This window comes from Macaca nemestrina, chromosome 19, assembly GCF_043159975.1.
Source record: "Macaca nemestrina isolate mMacNem1 chromosome 19, mMacNem.hap1, whole genome shotgun sequence".
NCBI lineage: Eukaryota > Metazoa > Chordata > Mammalia > Primates > Cercopithecidae > Macaca > Macaca nemestrina.
Window position 1 is genome coordinate 13,258,887 of NC_092143.1, and position 9,142 is coordinate 13,268,028.

General features: G+C 32.6%; 1 long non-coding RNA gene across 1 annotated transcript; it reads left to right on the forward strand.

Moving 5' to 3' along the window:
* The first annotated feature begins 972 nt into the window (after positions 1 to 972).
* On the forward strand, positions 973 to 7,179 carry LOC105476965 (uncharacterized). The gene is made up of 4 exons (XR_984362.2): positions 973 to 1,097; positions 1,410 to 1,473; positions 1,573 to 1,652; positions 7,017 to 7,179. It is a non-coding gene; the product is annotated as an uncharacterized lncRNA (long non-coding RNA).
* Positions 7,180 to 9,142: the final 1,963 nt, after the last annotated feature.

The following is a 9,142-nucleotide window of genomic DNA, read 5'->3' on the forward strand; positions in this document are numbered from 1 at the left end:
TTGAAGTATGATTTTGTGGCATCTCGTAAGTTTTAGATATGTTATAATTCTTTAATAATGCAATTTAAATTTTATTTTGTATAAATCAGTTCTTAAATTTATATTTGATTTTGCAACTTTCCCTGTGTACTACAAACATGTATTCTCAATTTCTTACATGAAGATTTCTGGATCATTTCTTCAGGTTAAAACTTTTAACTGTGTTTTCATGTAACATTTATTCTCCTTGATTTTCTCTTTTCTTGACTGTTATTAATTAAGATTATATGTTAAGTACACATAAATTATAAATTTTATTATGTAGGGTTATTAATAACATTATTTAAATTTGCTTCAATTTAAAGTTAGAGTCCATATCCTTTATATTTTATAATCTGGAGTCTATATTTTATTTGATATTAATATAGTCACTACATAAATAGTACTTTTTCTTCAATGAAGGCATTTTTTTTTTTTCAGAGATATCTAGAGTAAGGGCTTGACAATTTCCACTAAATCAGGATTTGTGCCAGTTAAGGCTGGGTTGTAGCTTTAGTTTTAGTTCTACTCTGGCTTTGTATGTCCTCCAAATGATATTTTTTGAGTATTTCTTGCCCCTACTCTCAGTGAGAATTTTGATTAAGGAATTTAGGAAAAACATTTCTACACTCCTAAGAAAAGACTGATTTTTCTTTTTTTTTTTTTTTTTTTTTTGAGACGAAGTCTCTCTCTGTCGCCCAGGCTGGAGTGTGGTGGCCGGATCTCGGCTCACTGCAAGCTCCGCCTCCCGGGTTCACGCCATTCTCCTGCCTCAGCCTCCCGAGTAGCTCGCCCGGCTAGTTTGTTTTTGTATTTTTTAGTAGAGACGGGGTTTCACCGTGTTAGCCAGGATGGTCTCGATCTCCTGACCTCGTGGTCCACCCGTCTCGGCCTCCCAAAGTGCTGGGATTACAGGCAGAAAAGACTGATTTTTCTATAGCCGTGGTAACAATTAACAGTTTGAAATTAATTTAAGTGATTAATGGCAGCACCTCATCGGCACAGTTTTCTCACTGGTACAGAGTTCAGTAATGAGAGTTTAATATCCAGTGAAGATTGATATTTCCAAAAATCAGTTGGTAAAGGCCTCCTTTCAGTATCCAAGCTTCTGAAATTCAAATATTTTATTCAGCAACTGCCACATTCTAGTGACGTTTCTAGAGTCTGTTTGTAAAACATTTTGTTCTCAAAAAAAACCATTGAAATCATCAACTCTGTAATTCCCTAAATCATAGCTTTGCTTGTAGACACTGGGCTTAATGTTCATAGCATAACTTTAAGTAAATTATAAATTCATTCTTTAGATTTCTTTTCTGTTAATGTCTACATCTGTTAATGTCTCTTACAATTTGTCTCCTAAACAATACAAACCTGAATACCTCTCTTTACAGACCAGCCACAAGTATTCCATGCTGCTCTGCATTTTGCCAAAGACTTTTGGGGAACTATTGGCAGGTAGGGGGACTGTCTCTACCGATGGGGCTTCCAGAGATACATGGAAGAATATCAGTGCAGCTAATAAAAGCTCCTTGTTTTTTCCTTACTTCATCAAAGGTTTTCTGTATACGGCAGACCTAGTCCTCTGTCCATCTACACCTAGATTTGGCAATTTGGTGCAGTCTACAGGAAGGAAGGTGAATATTAGTCTCTCGTTCCCCAAGAGAGATTCTTGTCTTTAAATAACTTATTACTGTAACCTGTCTTTGCATTCTGAGATACAAAATGATTTACCCATTGGATTTAGTTATTACTGCAGGAAAGTATTCAGTATCCTTACTGTCAGAGGTATCTTTTAACTGGTGAGTTTAAACCATTTAATTTTTCAAAATTATCAATTTGGATCTCTTTTTTAGAACTAAATGTAACATTTCAGTTTGATCTGCTTTTAATATTTCTTATTAACTTTTTATTATATTTTAAACGATGTCTATATCCCTTCCCTAATAAGGAAATAACTTTAGCACATCTTCAGGTCTTTTGTTCTCCCACGACAATTCCATTGTTGTATAGACTTCATCTAAATATTAAATTTCCTTTAATTCTGAATTGCTACAGCTATATTTCCCCTTTTTTTCACTTTATTCTTTTAAATATGACAAAATACTTACCAATAGTTATAATTTTTGTTTGATAAATATCTATAGGCATGTTCTGAGTTTAAATATCCTCTTCCTTAAACATGTCATGTTTTCAATGTGATTGTGGGGAAGTATTTTTGATACTTTTAATATAGTAGGAAATATTTTTAACATGCCCTTCTATTTGAATGACAGTTTGGCTAAATATTCAATTCCAGAACCTAAAACTTTTTAAAAAACAACCTGACACTTCTCTATTTGTACTTTTATCCAACATTGCTTTTGAAAAATGTGGTATCAAGCTCATGTTTGTGTCTTTGTAGGTCATCGTTCTTTCTCTCTGAAAATTTTAGATATGATGTTTGGAATTCACCACAAATTTCCTTAACGTAATTTACATTTTCCTTTTTCTCCTTTTTGAACTTGTTTGGGCTCAGGTCTAAAATCTGTTTAAATTACAGAAAATTTCTTGCCTATAGGTAATCAAATTACTTTCTCTCTATTTTTATTTTTCTCTTCCAGGATCCTATTCTATGCAGAAAGGGAAAAACCTATTTTATAGCTATGGAAGAATTGTGTCAAGCAGGTGGAGGTTCAACGGGTTCCTGATTTTCACACCACTCCAAAAATTAGTGTGCTGCTCTGTGGCAGTAAAGTTTTTGGCCAGGTCTTTGGAACTCCATAATTTTTGCTTTTGGTCTTTAAAGACCATTGAGAACACATCTGTAGTCAATGTCAAGTTTATAATTTGCTGAAGCGAAGGGAAGTGTTAAATGAAACCATGTTGTCTTGGTGTTTAATAAACTTGAGTGTCTTAGTTGCTTTTCAGGAAGGTCAAGAAAGTTGGAGAATGTATTCAGTTGCATGCTGTGAGGAGGCAAAGGATTTATCATTTTAATCTTTCTTTTCTTTTCTTTTTTTTAATTCAGGGGGGCATAAGGAATGTAGCAGGGATAGAGTTGTCACAAGTAAAGGAAAACAACAGAACGCATCAGACAGGGTAGAGGCATGCTTGATCAGTGTTGTGATTGCATAGTGTTTTGGTGACTGGCTTGATCCATTACGATAACGGATGACTTCTGTATTGATATTTTGGTAACTTGTTTATGTTTGGCAGGAAATATTCTGATCAGATTATTATTTGACTGGCTAGCTATAAGCTATTACTATTTAAATATTTTCTTTTATTTTAGTCTAGATCTTATTTCTTTACCTTTAGGTTTCTTTAAATCCACTTAAGAACATATAGTTTTTCATAAAACTTTTCTATTTGATGTTTTATTTGAATTATGAGATCTTGAAAGGTCATATGTTTTATATTTCCAAATGTTTTCTTTCTAAAATCATTATTAGAATTTCTTTTAAATGTAACTGTGCAGTGTGAGAGAATTTGGACTGTATGATATCAGTTGTGTTGTTTTTGTTGAGACTTGCTTTGAGAGTTTTTACATGATTTATGTTTATCAATGTTATATATGTGAAGTATAATATTTCCATAATTTAAGATAAAATTCTATATATCTTCCTTAGATAAAAGTTGCAAATTTTTCTACTTAACTTTCTATATCCTTACATTGATTTTATTTATTCTGTTTGTCAAATACACACACAGTTTTAAAAAATCTTTCCCTATGATTATAAAATTGTTGGCAGCTCCTTATAATTCTGTAACTTTGATTTTATATATTAATATTTACAGTTATGTTTTTAAGTGAATAGAAGTTTATGATTTGTTTCTCTTTTTTGGTGAAACATTACTTTTATATTGATTTAACGTGTATTTGTTTTAGCATTCAAGGATTTTGAATTACGCCTAAAATATAGAAGAAAGTTAGAAGCAAATTATCTTATGAGACATTCTAGACTTAGGTAAAGCAAGTGGAACTTATGACATAAAAGAGATAAGAAAAAAAAAGCACTGATAAATAGCAAACAAATACCCATGGTGTATTCAAAATGTATCTGGCTTTAATTATCCATCCATTAGTGACACTCATTTCAGCTGAAATCTTTTGAGTAAGAAATACAGATAAAAGGCAGAGATTCTCATGGGCTAGCTGCTGAGCTGTGATGTAGACAGATGTACCATTCCTTTATCTCTTTATTAGAACAGTTGGATGTTTCCTCTAGGAACCTACTCACACGCCCCTATTACCCAACCACAGCTCTTTCCTGTTACCCAAGATAACTTGAAAAGATAAGTTAAAATCATTTTAAATTGACTATAAATAGATCCATTTTGCTAATTAAAATATGTAAATAAAAGGAGATATACTGTTTGACAGAGTCACACATAAAGATAAGCACAGGAGAGGAATTAACTTCACGTGATGGAGTAAGTATGACTTTAACTCATCTTTTCAATTTGTCTTTGCAATATTTGTATGCTCTTTCTAAATCCTTCCATTTGATGTTTAATTTTTATTTTCCTACCTTCTCCCAAAATGATAGACTTGGGATTTTATTTGCTTTGTTTTGTTTTATTCTCTGTTTATCTCTTTTAATGGTGTGGATATGTGCTATGTCTAACAAGAAGTGGATATCTTATGACTAATAAAATTAGTCAAAAGTAGTGTCAGAGGCCATTCATCTGATAAAGTAAATACTCTTATCAAACTGTGACAACAGTAAATATAAAAATATGCTGTCATGTTTGTATTAGGACATTTCAGAGCTTTCATTAGGGCATTTCTGAATCACAGATTTGTACATTTCATACAAAGTTCATTCTAGAAAATATATATTATTGCATGAATATTTTCACAGTCTAGTCAATTCACAACTAATGAAGAAAATAATAATAATTATTACTAGTTGTAGCCTCAAGAATAGAAAAAGTTAAATGTATGTATTGCTAGTTTATTTTTTCATATTGTAGAATTCCTTTAAAGATCACATGGACATAGGGAGGGAAACAACTGGGGCCTGTCAGGGGTTGCAGGGCTAGGGGAGGGACCGCATTAGGAGAAATACCTAATGTAGGTGACGGGTTGTTGGGTGTAGCAAACCACCATGCCACGTGTATACCTATGTAACAAAACTTCACGCTCTGCACATGTACCCCAGCACTTAAAGTATAATAAAAAATAAATACATAAAAAAGATTTCTGGTGTAGGTCTCTTTTTACATGTTAAACATGAACACTAATGCTAAGTGATGACTATAGGTATAAAAATAACAGAGAAACATAATATTGTGACTTCAAAAAAGTCAGTTCCATATCATTTCTTGCAGTTGATATGTGTGCATAATATTATGAGCATGGTCCCTCAGCTTTGTTGTCCATGCTACAACTCCACATCCATCACTTTGGTAAAACGCTGAAATTCTCATTTCCTTTCTGGCTATGTATATCAATATGGATATAGTAGTAGTAGAGATAATTTGGATAAAGCATTTGAGTTCTTGAATATAAAAAAAGTTAATGAATTCTATCAGTTATTATTTATTTATTGCATCAAGATCCAAAAAGGAGACAGAAACCAAGCAGCAAATTGAATAGGGATAGTCTACCAAGAATTATTTACCTCCACCTACAACATATCTGTGTTAAGAGAACAATAATGACGGCTCTAGTACTGAGGAAGAGTTTCCAAAGAAGGAATATAATTGAGAGGCTTCCTTTCTATCAATAGAATTCAGACATCATTGGAGAGGTTGTAATTGAAACTCCAGGAATGGCAGTGAAATTTGCTGGGTTTCTAGGGCCAGAGTTATTCACTAGCCAGACAGTTTATAGCATTGATGCACGGTATGTGCATGGGAAGGGGCAAGGGTGCAGAGCAGCTGAGGCTGGCAAGTGGTCAGCCGAGTGAGTTAAGGAATTAGAAGCCTGATTATTGCAACTGGAGGCCTAGGATCCATGGTGTCTCTGTTTTGTCAGAGGTTTACGGCAAAGTGGAACCTAAAGAGACAACTTCTAATTTCGTTATGGAACAAACTCTATAAAAGGAATGAAATTCCAGTTCACTAGTGATCATCTTGCTAGAATCTTTCCTACCAGGAACTGCATCCCCTCTTTGCCTGAATGCTGTTTTCCATGGAAAATTACTGTTTAAAAATTCATACTCTATATGCCAGAGATCAGAGACTTTGCTGATACCTTTTATATGAGTTTAAGGATAGAAACTCACTTTTCAAGTATGTTGTCAAAAATAACCTGACTGTTATAAATGTTATAAAGATCTATCATATGTCATTATAAATGATAAAACTCTTGACATACGCTGCTATATTTTAACACCCTGCCAATGCCTTCCCTGATAGGACATTTAGATGGGAGCTATGACAAATGCTGCTGTGGCTGTGTGGACATGGGGATAAAGTCTGGCCCTTTGTATCCTTTAAACACGAGGAGCGTGGCACTACCACCTGAGAGGAGAGGGAAGAACATCTAAAGCACCATGTTGATGTTCTGTGTTTATGACTGCTGCATTGTTGAAATCCTCAATGAAAATAGTAAAAATAGTATTATATTCACCTTTGAATGAAGCCATTTTTAGTAGATCTTGAGAAAGTAAAATGCTATGACCCTTAAAGGTAAAATAAAAGACTACATATATATTTAAGACCTGGAAAGCTGAATCTGAAAGAATAGATGAATAGGAATTTATGAGACCTGTGTTTCTTTTGCCTTAAATATATGACTTTGAATTAGTTGCTTAACTACACTCAGAACTCATCTTCTCCCTATATTTCTAATGTTGGCTATATATAAGTTTTAAAAAGCCTATAAAATATTTTATATAATAGTAGCATGCAGAAGTAAAAGAATGAAGGAACAGATTTTCACTACGATAAATATATTTAGATTTTAGATAAGTTGAATATATTTTATCTCCTTGAAAGTTACACTGAAGCATTATCAATATTTAGGTATGAATGCATCGTCTTTTTAAGTATGCTAAATCAATTATTAGGACAGAAACGAAGTTACACTGAATTGCTGACAGCTATATTGAGAAAAGGAAAAAACTTAATATTCAAGTCATTAAAGGATTTCAAGGTCAACTGCCTATCAATGTTTGGCAATGCTGCAAGCAGTTGTCATCTACTAGAGTTATTCTGGCCTTTGCTGAAAACTATTTTGAACTGGTAAGTGCATTTCCATTTTAATAAGAACATTTTTTACTACCGTAGTGATTGAAGTTATAAATTTTGTTCATAGTTTATTTTTGTTTTTTTTTTTATCATTTAAAAATGGTCATTAGAACTACGTTTCCCTTGAATAAGCCAGTCGGCAAACATTATGCTCATTTAACAAGAAGAGATAATGAGCACAAATTGTTAAACTACTTGACCAAATTTATCAAAGAGGAGGCTAAAAAGATAAACTACAGCAGGAGATATTAAGGACTTAGACCCTATGGAAACCAAAGTTAATGCAGCAGGAGATATTAAGGACTCAGGCCCTGTGGTTAGAGAAACCAAAGTTTGAGTTCTGACTCTGTTAATAAACTGTAAGATAATAAGCAAGTTACCTGAATTTAAGCCCCAGAAATCTTATTTGAAGAAGGAGCATAACAATATCATAAGATTATGGTAGAATTTAGTTAAGAGTTTGGCTAGGAATGCCATTCGAAGTAGAATAAACATTTGGATAAATTGATAATCACATTGAAATATATGTGTGTATTTCTGTTTAACAAAAAAGCTTCCCAGGTACTCTTTTGTATCCAAGAAAACAGACTACTTTGCAATAAAAAGGTGAGACACTGGTACTCTGAGTGGGAAGAACTAGCATAGAAACTTTTCCTCCAGCTAGGCAGACACACAGTGGAGAAAGAAACAAAAATAACTTAATGTACATAATTAGTTATGAGTTCAATAAGTCAATAACTTCTTTAAATCTCAGATTTTTATAATGTAATGAAAATAATAATACTTACTTCCCATTAGTAATATGAAAATTAAAGAAATAATAAATTTCCTAGCTCTTTGAAAATGTAAAGGGCCATGAGGCGTGTTCATGATCTGCAGTTATTAACAAAGGAAGAGAAATATCGACATGGTTTAATCAAATGCTCTTTTAGATATTAATAAAATATTATTTTCCTACAACTGATCTTACTTTTGTATTAACTAAATTATGATCTACAGTTGAATCCATTCAAGAATTAGGAGGAGAATAATAAAACTGTCCCGATAGCTGAAGTAAATGTCTGGGACATCTATCAATTTACTAACAATGCCAAAAGCCATTCTGCAAGAGTATTATTTTATCTTATAAGCTGGATTAGAAATTAATTTATCTTATTACCTTATTTATTTTTTATTTATTCTGATTAAAATTTATAATAATCTACATGCTTTATTTATTTATATATTGTCATGGAATGAAAATATTAGGCAGACAGAAAACGAAGTTTTGTTTTTCTTTAGTTTTTGTTCTCGTATGTAGCTCTGCTGCAAATTTGTGTGAAAACAGTGTAGGCATTCAGTAAGTATTTATGGAAAGGAAAGAAGGAAGGAAGGGAGAGAGAGAAAGGGAAAGGAAAGAGAAAAGGCGGGAGAGAAATGGTACCGACCTCACAATGAGATTTTAAAAGAAAAGGATCGAAAAAGGTAATATGATACTGTTAGATATAAAAAGAAAACACAAAGCCATATAGACACATATATTGGTTCCATTTTGCAAAACATGGATGTGCTTATGTGCTTAGGGGTGTGTGTGTGTGTGTGTGTGTGTGTGTGTGTGTGTGTGTGTATATATATGTACAGAAAATGTAAAATTTAATGCAGCAACCATCAGGATTTATTTTGTCATTTATATTCCAGGAATAATTAACTTGTATATATTCCCTTTTGACTTTTCTAGATATTTTAAATATTCTATAATTATAAAGACTCACCTTTATAAATAAAAATTAGAAGTTATCATACCAAACTTATGTTGGTATAAAGCTAGTTTTACCTAAAGCTCACCTGTGTATTCCAATTTTATGTAACAGAGATTATTATATGATTAATTACAGAGCACATAGCACATTGCCACATACTATAGTGTTTAAGGTCACAGATTCTAAAGCCCGATTTCTTGAATTTT